The sequence below is a fragment of the Rhinoderma darwinii genome, chromosome 7 (genome assembly GCF_050947455.1).
Source record: "Rhinoderma darwinii isolate aRhiDar2 chromosome 7, aRhiDar2.hap1, whole genome shotgun sequence".
NCBI lineage: Eukaryota > Metazoa > Chordata > Amphibia > Anura > Rhinodermatidae > Rhinoderma > Rhinoderma darwinii.
This window is the reverse complement of record NC_134693.1, coordinates 62,788,627-62,809,019: the sequence shown is the minus strand read 5'-3', so window position 1 is coordinate 62,809,019 and position 20,393 is coordinate 62,788,627. Positions and strand designations below refer to the sequence as shown.

Below are 20,393 nucleotides of genomic sequence, written 5' to 3'. Positions count from 1 at the left end.
ATGACTTTCACTGTAGATGGCACAGTAGATGCAGCGGAAGACACAACTTGACTTTACTGTAGATGGCACAGTAGATGCAGCGGAAGACACGACTTGACTTTCACTGTAGAAGGCACAGAGGCACAGTAGCACGGGATACAGGGTACAGGCAGCAGGAACGGGTAACACTGGGAAAACACTTAGGAGACCATTTGCAAGACAAACTTTAGGTAGACAACAACGCTCAGGCAAGGATCAAGTGGACAGAGCCCTTTTTAAAGTCCAGCAGCATTCTGGGCTAATTACTGATTAAAGACAACTGGACACGTACTGGCCCTTTAAGGACATGCACGCGCCCTGCGGGAAACTGTCCCAGAACCCGGAAGTGAGTGCCGCCGTCTCCCTGGAGGGAGATGCCGCAGAGAACACAGACATCCATAGCCGGGGCCGTCAGAGGGTAAGTCTGAACGACGGCCCTAGGTCATAGACGTTACAGTATCACCCATCTTACGCCCCATCTTCTTCGGGAAAGAGCGGGAGAGAAACTTCTTCATGAGGACAGGAGCATCGATGTTCTCCTCTGGCCTCCAAGACCTCTCTTCTGGACAAAATTCCCTCCAATCCACCAAATAAAATGTCCTTCCTCCCACTTTCTTGGTGGCCAGGATCTCCTTCACTTCGAAAGTCCCCGATGAGCCGCCAGGAGCCACTGCGGAACTATGAGTTCTGGAGTAGCGGTTCAAGACCACGGGCTTCAGCACGGAGACATAGAAGGAGTTAGGAATCTTGAGGATAGGAGGCAGCCGAAGCTTGTAAGACACAGGATTGATTTGTAGCAGAATCTCAAAGGGTCCGAGGAACCTGGGAGCAAACTTGCAAGACGGCACCCTCAGCCGGATATTCCTGGAAGACAGCCAGACCTTCGTACCTGGAAGAAACTGGGGAGGTACTCGTCTTCTAGTGTCTGCCTTTCTCTTCATGCGGTCCACCGCCAGCAGAATAGAAGATCGTGTCTGTTGCCATATCTGTAGAAAGTCCCTGAAGGTAGAGTCAGCTGCAGGCACCTGGGACATAGTACAGACAGGAAGAGGTATACAAGGATGTTGGCCGTAGACGATGAAGAACGAACTGGAGGTGGTGGACTCACTAGTATGGTTATTATAGGAGAACTCAACCCACGGGAGCAGCTGCACCCAGTCATCATGTCGTCTGGAGACAAAGTGCCGCAGATAGTTCTCCATAATCTGGTTAACACTTTCGACTTGTCCATTGGACTGAGGATGATAAGCCTAGGAAAAGTACAACTTTACAACAAGGAGGCTGCAGAGTGCTCTCCAAAACCTTGAGGTGAACTGGACCCCTCGATCCGAGACAATAGGCAGAGGCAAGCCGTACAGACGGAAGATGTGTTGAATGAAGTTGAGCAGCAGAAGGCAAAACAGTCAGGGGAACAAAATGAGCCATTTTAGAAAATCGATTCACCACCACCCAGATCACACTGCATCCAACAGAGAGAGGCAGATCTGGGACAAAGTCCATAGCAACATGCTGCCAGGGGGCGTCGGGCACAGGCAGTGGTTGGAGCAGACTGGATGGTCTGGAGTGGGCAACTTTGTTTGCTGCGCACACCGTACAGAAGGAGACAAAGTCTATGACGTCTTTAGGCAGCGTGGGGCACCAGAACTGACGGGCAATTAGGTCTTAGTTCTTACGTGCACCCGCATGACCTGCCAGCTTGGAACTGTGACCCCAGCAAAGGATTCTTCCTCTGTCTGCCAGACGTACAAAAGTCCTTCCCGGAGGAATGTCTCTAAATTGCAGAGGGTTAACAGAATAGATGCAGGAAGGGTTGATAATATTCTGTAGGGCCATCGTTCAGACTTACCCTCTGACGGCCCTGGCCATGAACGTCTGTGTTCTCGGTGGCATCTCCCTCCAGGGAGGCGGCGGCACTCACTTCTGGGTTCTGGGACTGTTTCCCGCAGGGCGCGCGCACCCGTGCGTGCACAGCCTTAAAGGGCCATTACGCGTCCAGTTGTCTTTAATCAGTAATTAGCCCAGAATGCTGCTGGACTATAAAAAGGGCCCTGCCCACTTGATCCTGGCCTGAGCGTACTGTCACGACGTGGGGTGTGGACCCACTGGGCCGAACCGCGTAGCGGGATAGCAGCTGGCCGACTAGGTACAAAACAATGTCTATAGTCCAGAACGTGTATCTGAGGCAATGTAGACAGCAGCGGTGACACAACTTGACTTTCACTGTAGATGGCACAGTAGATGCAGCAGAAGACACAACATGACTTTACTGTAGATGGTACAGTAGATGCAGCGGAAGACACGACTTGACTTTCACTGTAGAAGGCAGAGAGGCACGGTAGCACGGGATACAGGGTACAGGCAGCAGAAATGGGGAACACTGGGAACTGGAAAACACTTAGGAGACCATTTCGAAGACAAACTTTAGGTAGACAACAACGCTCAGGCAAGGATCAAGTGGGCAGAGCCCTTTTTATAGTCCAGCAGCATTCTGGGCTAATTACTGATTAAAGACAACTGGACGCGTACTGGCCCTTTAAGGCCGTGCAAGCGCGGATGCGCTCACCCTGTGGGAAATAGTCCCAGAACCCGGAAGGGAGTGCCGCCATCTCCCTGGAGGGAGATGCCGCCGAGAACACAGACATCCATGGCCGGGGCCGTCAGAGGGTAAGTCTGAACGACGGCCCTCGGCCATAGACGTTCAGTAGCCCAGGAAGGGCAGCAATTTCCTTTCGAACATGCACTTCTCGAGTTTAGCATATAGCCTATTTGCCCTTAACCGTATCAGGACTTGGCGAACATGCTTCCGATACGTCGTCAGATCTGGTGAGTAGATTAAGAAGTCATCCAAATATACCACCACACAGACATACAGTAGATCCTGGAAGATGTCATTCACAAATTCCTGAAACACAGCTGGAGCGTTACAGAGACCAAAGGGCATCACGAGATACTCGTAGTGACTGTCTAGGGTGTTGAATGCGGTCTTCCATTCATCACCTTTTCGGATCCGGGTAAGGTTATAAGCCCCGCGTAGATCGAGCTTCATGAAATTCTTGGCCCCACGAATTATATCAAAGAGCTCGGAGATTAGCGGCAAGGGATACTTGTTTTTGAACGTGGTATGGTTTAAACCTTAGTAATCAATATATGGTAGAAGTGATCCATCTTTCTTTTTGATGAAGAAGAACCCGGCTTCGGCTGGAGAAGTAGACTTCCTGATGAACTCCCTCTCAATGTTCTCCTTGATGTACACCAACATGGTCTGTGTTTCTTGCAAGGAGAAAGGATAGACCTGTCCACGAGGGGATGAAGCATCAGGGAGCAGTTCAATAGGACAATCGTACGAACGATTAGGAGGAAGGACCAATGCCTCCTTTCTGCTAAAGACATCCACAAAACTGGCATAATGTGGAGGTAGTCAAGAGAGTGACTGAGGCAGAGGAGGCAAAATAGGACTAACATGTGGCAGACACTTGGATCCCCAATGGATAACCTCTCCGGAACTCCAGTAGAGGACCGGAGCATGTAGGCGAAGCCAAGGCAGTCCCAGCAGTATAGGGTTTTGGCAAGACATAGAAAACTAATCAACTCTGGATCGAGGACTCCTATGTGTAGTCTCAGGGGTGTAGTGATAGACAGGATCGGGTCAGGTGCAGGTTGTCCATCTACAGAGGTGACCACCAGTGGTTTCTCCAGAGGAACTGTGGCCAAGTGGAGAAGATCAACTAAGTTCTGCTGGATAAAATTTGTGACTGCTCCGGAATTCAGATAAGCAAGGACAGAGTGTGATCCTTCACCAGTGATGATAGATTCAGGAATGAATAGTCTGGGAGAGAATTTAATGGTTGATGGAGATTCACCGAGGATTGTCTCTCCAATAAAGCCTAGGTGCTGGAGTTTTCCGGCTTTTGAGGGCATTGGCACACGAAATGTCCCTTGTGGCCACAATACAGACATAGGCCAGTCGAACATCTGCGTTACCGTTCCTGGTCGGACAGTTGGAGTCTGTCTACCTACATAGGCTCCTCCAAAGGTACAGTAGGACAGGGCAGTAGAGGCCTTTGAAATTTGGGTGCCAGTTGACAAGAGCTTTTCTCACGACAAACCTCCAAAGTGCGCTCTTGGATCCTCATATATACCCGGGTTGCCAGAAGTATTAGGGCATCCAAGGTAGCAGGAAGCTCTCGAGCGGCCAGTTCATCCTTTATATGAGAGGCTGGGCCCTGCCACAAAGTTGCCATTAAGGCCTCATTATTTCAAGCCAGTGTACGAAAGGAGATGGCGTCCTCCCGTACAGTTGATTCCCCTTGATGTACGACCCGGTTCCTCAAACACAGTACGGAAAGTCTCTAGAAACCGTGGCAGATCAGGGAATTCCAGGCCTTCTCGTTCCAAGATGGGGTTCGCCCATGCAAGGGCTTTGCCGAAGAGGAGAGAAATAATAAAAGCAACTTTGGCCTCATCAGAGAGGAAGAGGTGAGCACGTAACCTGAAGTGGATGGTACACTGATTGATGAAACCTCTACAAGTTTTAGAATCCCTGTCATAACGAGGATGTAGAGGCAATGAAATTGCAGACCCAAGGCAGGCAGGAGAGATACCAAGTAGTTGAGCAGCGGGAGCAGCCAGAGGAGGTACAGGAGGAAGATCTAAACGACTGTTTATGGAGTTTACTGCCTGTAATAGTTCATCCTGGCATGCCCAGGTGTCACGCATGTCTGCTTGCATCATTTGGGATCAATGGCCTGAGCGTATTGTCATGACTCTGGGGAATCTGGACCCACTAGGCCATTCTGCCATAGCAGAGAATCAGCTGGTCATGCAATAGTCAATAACAGTCTTTAGGACAAGTGCCTGGATAGATGATTTGACAGACACTCGGCGTATCAGACACTTGAAGTAGAAGACACATTGCACAGATAACCCTTGCCACAGATGACACTTGGCACAGATGATACTTGGCTTCGCACTGGAACAAACACAATTACTGGATACGGGATACGGGATACAGGAATACAGGATACAGGATACAACTAAGCCATTTGTAATAATGAACATGGGCAGACACAACAATCCTCAGGCAAGGAGGAATAGGGCAGAGTCCTTTTTATAGTTCCTGGTATGCTGGGATAGGATGGGGGTGATTTTCTTGGTGCGCACGCTGGCTCTTTAAGGCCGGGAGCAAGCACGCGCGTCACCCTATGCACAGCAGCAGCAGCTAAGGACAGTCTTGTGTGCCGGCGACTCAGAGGAGGGAAATGCCGGCAAGAGCTCACACGTCATTGGCGGGTAAGTAATGCCAGCGGTCCGCGACCATTACACTCGATACTAATGTACAATATTTGTCTTTTATTGACTATGCCTTTGAGGACCATAACGTTGCCTTTGTCACGTCATACAAATACATTCAGCAGTGTCAACAACAAATAACCCAGAAAAAATGTTGCTCATACCATTGTTCATCATTACACAGTAATGTAACATTGATTGATTTATTGAGTAATTGATTGACAAATTACCAACATAAACATTAAGTGTCAAGGTTTGTAGTAGCTTCGGAGTCGAGTGGCTGAGATGATCAGACAGGAGGGTGCTAATAGCAAGAAAAGTTCAATACCAGTCCTGGTTTGGAACACAGATAAGCGGCAACAGTTTGTAGCGTGAGGCAAAGACATGGTCAGGCAACAGTCTAAGTTCTTTACACAGATAAGCAACAACAGCTTGCAACATGAGGCAGAGACGTAGTCAGGAAGCAATCCAAGTTCAGTACACAAATAATCAGCAACAATTTGTAGAGAGGCAGCAAGAAATTAGCCTACAGTCAGGAAGCGCGATCGTTTGGCAATCAAGAAGTGCAAGGACGAGACTTTTACAGCAAGCCAAAGGGTGAGACCAATCAGGAAATCATGGCAAGGAATCCACAGAGGCAGGAATCAAGGGAACCTAGAGAATAGATTCAGCATGGAGCTGTCCAGCTTTGCAGATGGCTCAATGAGAAGAGCTGCTGAATGGGGCACAGGAGTTTTTAGGTATGAATCCTGGCAAAGACTGTACTGTTCTATTGCATATTTATTTTGATGTGATTATATGAAAATCACAACACAAAAAACATGTCAAAATGGTACATGTGAATATAGCCTTATACAAAATATATAATAATTAGGTTTACTTCAGTCACTCTATGGACTTGTTCATTTTAGAAAACAAATCTAAAAATATACAGTGATTTTATGTAAATGGAAAAAAACTGATGTTCCCTCAAGTGTTATTTAAAGAAACAGATATAAAAAAAAATATCACAGATGTGGTTTTATCCTACTTATGGAAGATGCTATTCATGACAATACCAGGCATAAAATATTCTACACTAATACAAAAAAAGAAAAAAGGGGCTGTAATTTCAAGTACTAATGTGTTATACAAGCAAGTGCTGGTATAGTAAAGATAGTCAAGTTTGCCAGGTCATTAACTAAATTGACTTGAAAAGTGACAAGCATATTCGAGTCATAAATTTCCTGATAGAATTCGCCACCTCCCTTTTCCACCACCTTTGGCTGGGTTTTTCACGCGATAGGAGAAATTGAGCACAGGAGGTGCAAAGTAAGGGCTCTTGCACATGGCAGTATTACAACTCTGTTTTGTATGGAGTCATAATATGACTGCCATGTAGGTACATGAGGCCTCGACTGTACCTCTGTATCCTTCCGACTTCAAACGGAGGTTTACATCATTTTTGGATTTTTTTTCTGACAGATTAATATGGAGAAAACAACATGGTATGCACCATTGGACTCTGTATGTACAGGGGTATTCTCCCCTAGAAACAATGCTCCGTACATACAGTGCCTGACTGAGCCTGTACGGCAATGCATGGAGGCCTGTGTGGCTCTGAACTAGGGAGCCATACTGCCTCTGTGCACTGCGATACATGATCTGTACATGGCTCTGACACGTGCATGATCCCTACGAGTATTTGAAATCTGTGGTGCATTTTCTGAGGTTAGAATAAAAAATATTCGATGTAAAATAGGAACATTTAAATATAATTTTTCCTCATTAACATACACATTTTAATTTATTATGAATCATCACATTAACTATAACTGGAGTATTTATCATGGGAAATACTCACATGGTTTAGCTTAATCTGAATACAAAATAATTGAGATTTTACTTGTTAATTGATATTTGTGATTCAGTTTAACCCCTTGGCGCACCATCACGTAATTATACGTCATGGTTTACATTGCCTAGAGCCTCCATAATGTACAGTTACGACAAGAGGATCGCGTGGACACAGCAGTTGTACCAGAACGATTAACAGCGGGAGCATAGCTGTACAGTCAGAAACTGGAATAAATTAAAGCCGTAATCTACGCCAGCTCTTAGTTGCCGTACATTTTACTCTCTGGCACACGCACAGCAGAAGATGGAACAAATTTATTAGGAGTTGTGCGCCTCTTAAGAAAATAGTCACATCTAAGGACTCATGCACACGACCGTAGCCATGTGCACGGCCGTGATTTTCGGGTCAGCCGGCCACGGAGTGTCAGCCGTGAGCCACCCGCAAATCGCGGTCTGTGCACATGGCCGTGGCCATTATTTTCAATGAGTCCGGACTACAGAACACGACCGTAATAAGGCTTGCCCGTTGTTTTTGCAGTCTGGGCTCCGGGGCCATGCACGGACCGTGGAAACCACGGTCGTTTGCATGGCACCATAGGAATGAATGGGGCCGCAATTCTCCCATGGATTTTCGGGGGAATTGCGGCCGCAAAAGCACGTTCGTGCGCATGGGGCCTTACTCCTGTGGGCTTCAGACTAAGACTGGTGTATGGAACTTCATTCTTAGTAAATCTGGCCCAAAATTTTCTGTACATCAGCTGGAATCCAGACAAAATGTTGTAGTAAAGAAGTACTAGTGACACCAGTTATAGTTTACTGGTAGTTATACCACAGGGTGACATAGCAAAACAAGTATATCTGGCCACGGATCTCAACAAGTTATGGCAATCACAGATCTTGGCACGTCTCTTTTAGATTTTCCAGTTTACAATTCACTTTAGGAAGTCATCCTGTTCTAACACAAGGAAAAAGGATTCCAGCAAGAAGTAGAAACCTAAAAAAAATAAAGAAATATGTTACTACATTAAATATGACCAGCTGCTTATGAAATATTTGTAGCTATTTCATTATAGAAGTTTTGCAATAGACACTGGCTGCTTGTAATATCCGTTTCATAAGCTTTCAAAAAAGATTTTGCTTCCCCTGAACGTGCAATACATCTGCTACAGATTTTGTATTACGTCTGACCTCACGTGTGAAGGCAATGGGAAAGGCCTCTAGTAAGAAAATACATTATTCTGTCTGAGGCACTGCAATAAATATACCACAAATTGGGAAACAGGAAATATTTTGATGCAATTTAAGGTCAAGAAACAAAATAATTAGTTTCAGCAAAATGGAAACCAAAATCAAGTATTTTTTTTTTTTTGCTGGCTGCCTGCATTTCATAAAGTGATAGCGTATCACTAAGATATGTCTTCGCTTTCTGATTGGTGGTTGTCCAACCTCAGAGAATAAAGGGACGCAGCTCTGGTTTAGTGCTATAGACCCTTCACTGTTGGAAATAGATTCGGCATAGATGTCATGGATCTCTTTTAGAGGGAAGCCATGCCACTAGCCTTAAAAAATTAAATATCTAATAAAAGATAGATAGATAGATAGATAGATAGATAGATAGATAGATAGATAGATAGATAGATAGATAGATAGATAGATAGATAGATAGATATTTCCTGTTACTTTTATAGCACCTTTATATTTTTCTGTGCAGAGATTATCTTCAATCACATCAATGACCGTCACTGTCCTCAATAAGACTAACAATCCAAATTCTCAATCTCAAACACACTAGGCTAATTTCATAGAGGTGGTTATGGTGTATTGGTAGAGGCCCAGCAGGTATGCCACGGAAAAAGATGAAACTTTTACTTTTAGCTTAATAATATTTACACTTCATTTGCCGTTGTTGATGGTGCAATCGGCCATAAATATTATAAACATTATTTCCGTATAGGGGGTACAGCACACAGTTACAACTATATACAGGTGGAGCAGGCTGGCAAGATAGCTGGCTTGTTATTCTGTGTGACTGGCAGTGCAAGGGCAAAGGGCACCTCTCCCTTGATGCAAGGGGAAGTCTGCTTAGGACTAGTAGACCGCAAGATGGTGGCTGCATCTTTGTGATTCTAACTAAGAAGGTACCGGCAATTGTTTTTGTGTGGCTGGACACTGCAGGCTCACTCTTCACTTTTCCTAAACCGAATGTCTCCTTTACGTTCCTCCTCTAACCGCCTAGCTAGCTCTCCTCACAGTGTTGGCTACCTCCCCAACCACTGCTTGCTCTTCTGGACCCTGCTGCAGCTCAGGGCCCAATACAGATACAGCCTAGCCCATTCTCACCAGTCTATGTACGACACCTCAGTTCCAGCTTTCTCTTTCAGACTCAGCGCCCCTTTAGTCCAGTCCGCCACAGTAACGGAAAAGGCCAGAAGCTCACTCCCTCAAAAGCCTCCACACTCTCTTTTCTTCTGCTCACAGAACGCAGTTCAGGTCACTTCTAGCTCTCCCCCAACACCAAACACTATTTGGCAAGCTCATTGCTCTGTTATACACACAGCGCCGCCCCAGGCGTCATGACATGCGTGCGTTATCACAATGTTGCAGAACATTATCAAACGCAGCCTAAGGTGGCATCTGGACCCTACATTCTGGCGCCAAGGTTTAAACAAAACAAGCCAGTATCCACCTCACCTTAATTTATGTCAAAGTCATAGCAATCGTTGCACTCGCCGTCTTCGTTGTCAGATAGACAACCGTCTTCGATAGATGATAAATGGATAGATAGATAGATAGATAGATAGATAGATAGATAGATAGATAGATAGATAGATAGATAGATAGATAGATAGATAGATAGATAGATAGATAGATAGATTTATTAAAGTATAATTATAGTGCATTTGGCCCTTTCTATATTTGTAAGTAGTTATGGTAGTAGTAGAATGGTATAAAAACTATTCCTAGTTGGTGAGAAGCGTATAAACACATCACATGAGATACAAATATGAAAACATATTTCACCTGCTCATATAAGTAGGAATTTAACTTCCACTATTGAAGACTCCTTGCATCTGTCAGCTGTGTTTATGTTGTACACTTGACATGTTATATGGGTTCTGAGATTTGGAGAATTTAAAAAAAAAAGGGAATAGAGCAACACAGAACCAATTATCACATTTCTAATCAAGAAAATTAGATGTTTCCGTTTTTATGACGTCATCATCAGTCTTTTGCTACTGGTAAAATATATGAAAATAATATTTTCAGTAAGGTTTTATAGTCAGTTTTAGGTATTGCATAAGATACACATCATTCCTTCTGGCTGTAATACATATCTGTGGTACACGGTCTGTCTTGCACGGTAACACGATTACATATTGCTTCATACAGTCTGACTGAGGATGTCATTTCCGTTTCACAATATGTGGGGTGGCTAGCAGTTATATGGTCGTTTGTATGAACAAAAACTATAAATACATATTAGTCAACTATTCTAACGATATAACGTTACCTTTCTTTCACGTAGTAAAGCCATGTACAGCTGGATTACACAGCTACAGTAAAGCTGGATTTTTTAGAAATGCACATAATTCGAATCATATAATTAAAGCTTTTGGGGTTTGTCCCACATAAATATATTGATTGTATAGATCATAAAAAATTAACAATATTTGCCATTTATATGTTTTTTTTATAAAAACAAACATTACAGTGGAGAGTTCTGAAATTTACTGACACAATCTCATGCCACCGCAGCATTTAAATGTTTTGACAGAACGCGTTCACCGGCCGCCGATGGGTTGCCATTGCAAAGGGCTGCCCTGGGCATAAGCCTATTAGGCCGTGCCAGAGGCATGGCCTAATAGATTGCCTGTAAGTTTTAGACTGTCAGGCAATGATGCTTTGGTATAATAAGTATACCAAAGCATTATATCTGCGATAAGAAGATCGCATAGTAAAGTCCCCTAGTAGGACAAAAAATAAATAAATGAAAAAGAGTTCAATAAAGTTTCTGAAAAACAGTAAAAATTAAATAAAATAATTTTTTCCCATAAAAAGTGGTTTTATTTAATAAAGTGTAAAAAAAATTACACATATGATATTGCCGTGATCGTAACAGTCCGAAAAAGCTAACAAATTAATTGGTGAACGCAAACAACAACGGCGAAATTGCTTTTTTTTCATTCCCTCCCAAAAAATATAATAAAAGTTAATCAATCAGTCTCATGTACCCCAAAATAGTAGCGATGAAATTATCACCTTGTCCTGTAAAAAACAAGTCCGACGGAAAAATAAAGAAGTTATGGCTCTTGGATAGCGGCGATTCGTTGTGTAAATGTAGTAAAATATTTTTTAAAAACTATGCATATGCGGTATCGTCGTAATCATACCGACCCATAGAATAAAGGTAGCATGTTATTTATGCCACCTAGTGAACAACATAAATGTAAAACGCAAAAAACAATGCTGGAATAGATGTTTTTTTCTATTGCCTCCCAAAACAAACGTTAATAAAAGTTCATGAATATACTATAGGCACCCAAAAATGGTGCTATGGAAGAATACAATTCATCCTGCAAAACACATGTGCTCATACGGCTATGTCGATGGAAAAATAAAAAAGTTATGACTCTTGAAATGCGAAGATGAAAAAAGAATGCTTGGTCATTAAGGGCAAACTAGGCCTGGTCATTAACCAGTTTTTGAACAGAATATTTACCCCCCTTCCTGACCAGGCCCATTTTCAAGTTTTAGTCATGTGACCATTTAAAAGCAAATTGTTCTTCTATTACTCTTCCAACCTACATGTATTTGGTCTTGTTTTTCTCAGAACATATTGGGCTTTCATATTGTGTAAATAAATATATATATATTTAACTTTTTTTTTTAAAATATGGAAGGAAAAATCAAAACTCTAAAAAACAAAACAAAAAACGAATATGTGATTTTAGGTGATGTTTTTTGACTGGTGCATGCCACTGGGTAAACACACCTGAATATATATTTGCCAACTTCTGCTGACTTCAGCGATACCAAATATGTGTGCATTTCTTACACGCTGGGCGCAAGGTGGAGCTTACAATGAATGGTGCGCAAACTGGCTTTTAGAGAGCAATTTTCCAAAGCTGGTTTGCTGGCACCATACAACCATCACAGATGTTGTAAAGTGCCAAAACACTGTTAAATGGGGTTGTCCAATCCCAAAAAATGTATGGCCTATCCTCAGGAAAGGCCATTAATATCTGATGACTTCAGGCACCCCCGCCGATCAGTTGTTTTGAAAGGGCCGCAGTGCTTGTAGGAGCGCTGCTTCCCCTTCATTTCCATTACTACTCACGCTGTGAATTGCTGACACACTTGTAGCAGATGTTCACAGTATTACAGCCTTTTGCCATTGAAGTGAAGAGACTGTTTTACTGTTAACTGCCGCTACAAATGTGTCGGCGATACACAGTGTGAGCAGTAGAGGAAATGAAGGGAAAGCACAGTGCTGCGGATCCCTTCAAAACAGCTGATTGGCAGGGCTGCTGGGAGTCAGGCCCCGACCAATCAGATATTAATGGCCCATTCAGAGGATGGGCCATCAATTTTTGGGTACTGGAAAGCCCTTTTAACACCTCCAAAACGACTCTTTTATGGAAATTAATCCCCCCCCCCCCACACGGTATTCATTTAACGACATATCAAAGATTTGAAAATCTGCCATGTAAAATGTCTGCAGCATGTGGATTAAATTAGTAATATCTCATCTACTTGCCTTATACTATAATCCGCTACAGGCTTTACCTGCACAAATCCGCAGGTAAAATCTGCAGTGTATCTGCCACATGTAACGTCACCCTAACGCTGGGGCTACATGGTGACTTTGGTTGTGAGACAGGTCGCACAGCCAAAGATCGCTATGTCCCATAGCCTACACCGCAAGTCAATGTGATCATTGCGACAGGTTGTCACAACGATCACATGACCGGAGACCACGCTGTCTAGAAACAGCTGTATCACGGAGCTAAATGCTGCCAGGAAGTGGTAAACCTGCTAACTCTGCAGGATGTTCTGGAAGATACTTGCAGAGTTAATTGCGGACCGCCCAGACGTTTATTGCCTATGGGCGGTCTGCAACTGGTTAAGGGGGGGTTAAAGTATATAGCAATGTGCTAATGAGCTGAGTGCTAGTGGACACGCATGCTCAGTCACTCTCCTTACAGCCCGATCTCTGCAGAGCAATCAATAGAAATAGCTTTCTGGCCTGCTTGTCAGGGAAGAACCAGAGCTGCTGCAGCATTTTGGCAGTATAGTTGAGGAGACTCCATTTTCTCAGCTTGTTAGTATTGTAAAGGTCTGCATCCTGACAGCAAATATGATCCCTGCACATGCCCACTCAATCTTTATTGCTGTCACAGGGATTGCTAGGTTTTCACCCTTTAACCTCCGTACAGAGATGTGGACTTGTCATATATAATACCCAGGTAGCTACCCAGGTCTCCGTTGGCAGCAGCTGACATGAACAGGTGAAATATAATTACAGAAGTCAAGCTGCAGAGTCCGTATTTAACTAAGGTCAGGGCAGACAGCCACTCACAGTTATCAGAGTTAGAGGTCAGGAAAGGCGGCAGATTATCAATACAGTAATTAAAGGGGGTTATCCGGTAACCAAAAATTGCTTGGGATTTATATACTAATGTACTTTCATTTTTAATTCTGTGCTGAATCGTGCAGTTCAAACTCAGTGATGTAGTATTGATAACGTGCCGACACAGCCCCAGGTGACTGAGGGCCTGCCTCCTGTGCCATACGTGTCAGCGTGTTATCAAGCACAGACTGCTGGCACATTGCCTATCCCTGTGGACTCCAGCACTGCTCCCGATGTCACTGTCTATATAGTGAAGTCAGGAGTTTCCTATTGCTGGAGTCCCCGAGCAGAGCATCAACTGATGCTCTGCCCAGGGAATCCAACACTGCTCCCAACATCACTGTCCAGATATGAACAGTGATGTCGGGAGCTGTGCTGGAGTCCCCGGGCAGAACGCCTGTCAATAGTTACTATAATAACTGGGGTCTATGCGGTTTCCAATAGGTTAAACATTACGAGCCCCTGTTACTACATTAACTCCTTCATATAATTACCCTCCTTGTTCCTGAGTCGGGTGCAGTGTCAGGACGTTCTATGTCTTGCGCACATAACATCCTCATGCTGAACGGTGTCAGGACCCAACGCTTGCAGCATCTTTAAGGGGACAGTCGGAATACAGATGGCCCCAAAGGGCCACAACAAAATATATCATGAAATTGTAATTTCCTGTCAACTCAATAAATTTCTTAGCGATACATTAGTGCACAACACAATGTGTGCAAACAAATTACAGGGATAACATACTCCTGGGTGTCACGTAGGGTTCGTGGACCCACTGGGCCGTACCGTCTTGGCGGTAAGGCAGCTGGCCAACAGGACGCAGGTAAAAGTCTTTAGTTCGTATAGGGTACCTGTGGCAGCTCGGACAGTAGCAAGGCAGGCTTGGCAGGAATTTGGCAGCAGGTGGACGTCAGGCGTAGAGAAGCAGGACAGGCGTGATATACAGCACAGCACGACTACAGCTCAGCAAGGCACTAGATCAGGATACAAGTATAGGATACAGGAAAACTGGGAGCAGGAAACACTAGGAGGCCATATGCAAGACAGACTAGGAATACACAACAAAGCTCAGGTGTGGGAGGATGGGCTGGAACCTTCTTATAGCCTAGGGTACTCTGGACCAATCAGCTCAATCACAAACATGCTTGCGCTCTGGCTTCTCAAGTCTGGACTGAGCTTGTGACCGCACCCTGGTGGTCACTGTTGAGCAGGACGGCCGTTTATGCAAACATCTCTTGAGAGAAGGGCGTCGACTGGATGGAAGGATTTTGTGGTCAGCGACCACGGACGTTACACTGGGAATTTTCATACACGAATCAAGTAATCTTTCCTATTCCATCAGTATCAATTACAATTCTTGAAGAATAAAGCTTCTTCTCATTTACCCCATAACAATTCCCTGACACGGGCCTAGATACTAATACCCAAGTGTTGTGGTCCAATGAAATGAAAGTTTAACTTTTTCGGCTAAGATCACCTAAATTATGTATCGAGAAACCAAAAAAAAAAAAAAAGAAACAACTTGACAACTAAGCAAAGCCGTTATTTTATGACTTTGGGCTGTTGGTAGCCAGTGGCACTGGAAAATATTGTGCAGATAGATGGAGAATGGAATCTATTAATTCTTTATAATGGACAGATCTCCTACACGCTGCGTATGCGAGATGATCAAAGAATATTTCTGAGCTAGAAGTTTGTTACAAGAATACAAAGAAAGTTGGCTTCTACAAGTAATTTTTATCATTTCTGCCAAAGAGGATGTTTCTTAGTATTGACTAGCAGGATTCTTAAGCTGTTGGACATGTGAAATCTTATGTTTTTGTTTTTTCACATCATGATAAATTCTTGAAATAAAAAGTAATGGTGCATGCACATTTGCAAATATTTACATTTGTTTTCTGCATAGGCTTTTATTATTTTTATTATTTTAATTTGGAAAATCAACAGAACACCTAATATGACTAGGGATGCCCAAAGTTTTGCTTATGCTTGTATATGCGTTCATGAATCGCAAATGCCTAAATTATCATTTGTCTCTTCAAAAATTATGCATTTGCAAAAAGAAAACCAGACATGTTTCTCTCAATCCTATATTCTATGTAAGCAAAGTGCACCATCTAGAGGACACAATGTATAATTGCACAAATAATGATGCAGAATTAATGGAATGACAGTCTGGCGTTCTGTATTTGTTCCATTTACATTTAAAAACTAGGCTTATCATGTGCATTTCCTAAGTAGATGTTAAAGGAAGTGTCCCCCATATATAATGCTGGTTCTTACCATCCCCAGATATATGTAGGCTGAGTCCCAGTTCTGGGTGTATGTGCAGAGTAGGTCCCCACCTACGGAGGACGCCTTGTCGTGGCAGGTGGGCAAAAACTATTGTAAGTAGATTTAGCATTAATGCATATTTATTTATATTTAGCGGTTTAGGTGACTTTAGTGTTCGCAGTGTGCTTTCGCCATTTTTTTGTGCGCTCTATATATATATATATATATATATATATATATACATTGTCCTGCTTTACCTGAGGCAATTCGGGATTATATATATATATATATATATATATATATATGCATCGCAGGACATCCCTGCCGAATTGAACTTCCTGAGCATGCACGGGGTCTCTCTCTCTCGCACGCATGTGCTCTCTTTCGTGCGGGCGCTCTCGCGCTCATGGGTTGGCCGGTGACATCATATAACCGCGCCGGCCCATGTTAGCCAGTGGCGAGCACCACTCGCTCTCTGCTACGAGCGTACTGGCAGGGTTTAAATAGCTCTGTGTCCGTACGCTCGGTAGCGCAGCTGGGTCCTGCCTCCCTCCACCGAGAGCAGCTTACCCTCACCACTCCACCAACGAGCGCAGTTGGGTCCTGCCTCCTTCCACCAATGCCGGCTCACCGCTCTAGCTGGGACCTGCCCTCACCACTCCACCAACGCCGGCTCACCTCTCCTGCGGACCTCCGGCTCCACTCCTGCCCCTGTTCCTCACCGCTCAACTAACGGACCTCTCTCCTACTACATATCACCTTCCCCTATGCAACGAGCATTTCCATGATTTTACCCTTACTTTCCCCTATACAAAGAGAATTGCCCATTGTTAACATGTTATCCATCCCTAGTTAACCCTCACATCACCTGCATCCCTAGTTAACCCTTTCCTACCTGCCTGTGCATCTCCTGGTAACCCTTTCCCACCTGCCTTCACATTCCCACTGTTAACCCTTTACCTGATTATCCCCTGGTAACCCTTTATCCGCCACCTCTCTTGTTAACCCTTAGTGAACAGGGACATTTATTTAGGAGGGAGTGGGATAGAAATAGTGAGCATGTGAGAATTACAACGTAACTTATGTGTATATATGTATGTTTAGGTAAGTGGGTGGTGGTATAGATTAGGATTGTAATACCTTGTTTATACGGTGCCGTGTAGTGTCAGTGTATTCAATACATATTAAGTTGTTATGTGTATTGGGATACACTGATAATATACTGTGATTATTTACTGTGTTTGGTGTATTTTATATCTAAGAGTGATTACTGTTTGTAATAATAAATATTACCTTTTATTTACTATACAATTGTATTCCCTTACTTAGTAGCAAAGCAATTAGATTGACGTTAGTATAAGAAAAAGGTAGGGGAGCTAGGCATAACCCTAGTGACCCTGTTATAAAGGAGGTAGTAATAGTGGGTGACACGAGCCAGTGAACCCCTCTATTACTCCACCCCCTTTTACATTAGAAATAAACAAGAATAGGGTGCTAGTCTTAAAATAAAGGAAAACAGGATATATCAAGGCTTGAATGCCTCAGTAATATTTGCCAAACATATGTTGCTGCTAAAGTCTGACCAAACATTCAGAAGCTCTGCTGTCCAGAATAACCATCCTACATTTTAAGCTTTAGTAAAAGAGGGGTTAATATTAGTGGTTTTCTATTTAGTGCTCCGCATATATGCTTGGTTAATTTATTGATTTACTGATATTACATACTTGCCAATTGTCCCGAATTTACAGAGACAGTCCCGGCAAATTACTGTCCCAGGACATGTCCTGGCACCTGCTACATTCGATTGTATCTGCGTCCTCAGGACGCAGATACAAATGAATGCTATGGCAGAGCAGGAAACTATCCGCTTCCTGCTCGGCCTATCATTCCTCTTGGAGTGAAATCCACGGCCAAAGTTTTGACGGAGATTCTGCTGCAAAAGGTGCCACTGACATCACTGCCCTTATATACACAGCGAAGTCAGGGAACACTCTCTATGAGCGGGATTCCGGCGCTCCAGGAGTAGCCCATGACTTCACGGTCCATATAATGGCAGTGATGTCAGGGGCACCTCCGGCAGTGGAATCACCGGTCAGAGCATTTCCGACACCTGGCTGGGGATTACGCCCATAGAGGGAGCCACTGACGTTGTCACTGTACATATATGGACAATGAAGTCAGGGGCTTCACCTGAAGCGCCGGAATCGCCAGCCAAAGCGTTGTCGACACCTGGCCGGGGATTGCACTCATAGAGTGAGGCCATGACTTCACTGTCCATATAAGGGCAGTGACTTCAGGGGCACCTCCTGCAATGGAATCCCCGGCCAGAGCCTGACCGGGGATTCCGCTCATAGAGGGAGCCACAATGGCTCTATCTACATGTACAGGGAGGGGGTAGGGGCTATCTAGAGGGGGAGTATGTGGCACTATATACAGGGGGAGTATGTGGCACGATATACAAGGGGAGTATTTGGCACTGTATACAGGGGGATTATTTGGCACTATATACAGGGCGTGTATGTGGCATTATCTATAGGGAGGTGTACTCTTCAATATCTCATCATAAATCACCCTCTTATGTCTCTCTTACAATATATGAGGAATTGTTAGCCATAGAATTTATTAGCTCAGGCATTTACATGAAATCTAATAGACAGAAGAAGGCTACTTTAAGGTGACAGTGGGCCCCCTTACCTACTGGGCCCCTGTGCAGCTGCACAGGTTGCACCAATGGTAAGCTGTATCTGGCATGATAGAAGTGTCCAACCCCTAATGGCCTAAACTTGTCTAACAAACTAAATGTGACCTCTTAAGGACACAGCCTCTTTTGGACTTCAGGAAGTGACAATTTTTTTAATCTTCGAAATCCAGGAGCCGTAAATTTTTCATTTTTACGTCATAATAGCCGTGTGAGGGCTTGTATTTTGTGGGACAAGTTGTATTTTCTTACTATCATAATTTTATAGTACAGGTCGTTATGAATGCGGCAATACCAATTTTATATATTTTTTTATATTGTAAAAAGGTCATTTTTGTGTTTCGTTTTTTTTTACAAACTCTTTATTTGGTAATGAAGACATAACAAATCAGTAGACATTCCCACATATCGGGAGCATATATCGCTACGTAGAGCTTTGATAACATTCTCAGAAGAAAACATTGTGATAGAGATTCATTTCTAAACAGATGTTGCAGGAATATCTCATATTATCAAAAACATTGACATATCAATACATTAAATGATATTTATGAGTACGGTGTAACGATAAAACACATAACCCCTTCCTAGTGTATGATGAAGTAAAACTTAGTAAATGTGTGTCTCTAGAAAAAGTAGGGTTTTCCAGCCCACGATTACAGAGGCCGGCTAGGAAGAAACATCAATTAAACCAAAATCTACTAAACATGGTGCAGCTATCCATAGTAAAGAATCTATTTCTGTCCTAAACTGATGAGTCCTCAAAACTAACAGAAGGCTCTAAGCGATTTCTATGAGGTCCAACTGATCCACTGGGCTTCACATTGTGGCAATCTGTTTTCCAGAATACTAATTAATTTCTCAAATTGGTGTATCTCTTTAATTTTGTTCAGCATCCTCGGGAATGGGATAGATAGTGATTTCCAGCTAATGGCTACTGTCCATTTGGCTGCTGATAAAATATGCGAGATGAATTTTCTATTTAGTTTGGGTACATCAGGAATTTCTGCATTCAGTACCGCTGACCAAGGGGTTAATTTGATTTGTAACTGTAATTTAGAATTGAAAAGGCGCTCAATTCGTTTCCAATGAGTCTGTACTACTGGACAGGACCACCAGATATGAGCCATAGTGCCCCTCTCCCCACAGTTTCTGAAACAAGCATCAGAACTACCAGGAAACAATTTTGCTATTTTGTCCGGAGTAAGGTACCACCTCGTTAGAATTTTATACGATGTTTCTTTAATATTATTTGATTGAGATACTTTAGCTGTGTTATCATATATTTGTTGCCACGAGGTCGAGTCAGGTATATTTCCCAGCTCCCGTTCCCAAGCCAACATATATGAAGTAGGACCATTGTATGTTTCGCTTCTGAATTGGGAGTACAAAACTTAAATCAGCCCTTTCCCCCTTGGGGAGTCTCGACAGTTAGCTTCGTAGAAGGTTATACTAGAGTCGCTTGGTAAAAAGACAGATCCCGAGAGAAGATGGTGTATTTGTAGATATCTAAAATATTCCCTGGGGTTTACCATCCTTGCACAATTTAAGTAATGAAGTGAAACCTAATGAGGTCCACCACTGGAAGGCCTCCGGGTGTAATCCCGGTGGAAAATCAGGATTAAGCAATAATGGTTGTAATGCGGA

At 43.5% G+C, this 20,393-nt stretch overlaps 1 long non-coding RNA gene across 2 annotated transcripts in view; it reads right to left on the bottom strand.

Annotated features, from left to right (window-relative positions):
* Window positions 1-5,481: 5,481 nt before the first annotated feature.
* LOC142657921 (uncharacterized) overlaps window positions 5,482-20,393 on the bottom strand; it is a 90,004-nt gene continuing 75,092 nt past the window's right edge. For both annotated transcript variants that reach the window (XR_012850001.1, XR_012850000.1), the window contains exon 3: window positions 5,482-8,137. This is a non-coding gene — a long non-coding RNA (uncharacterized LOC142657921). The remainder of the gene's footprint in view (window positions 8,138-20,393) is intronic.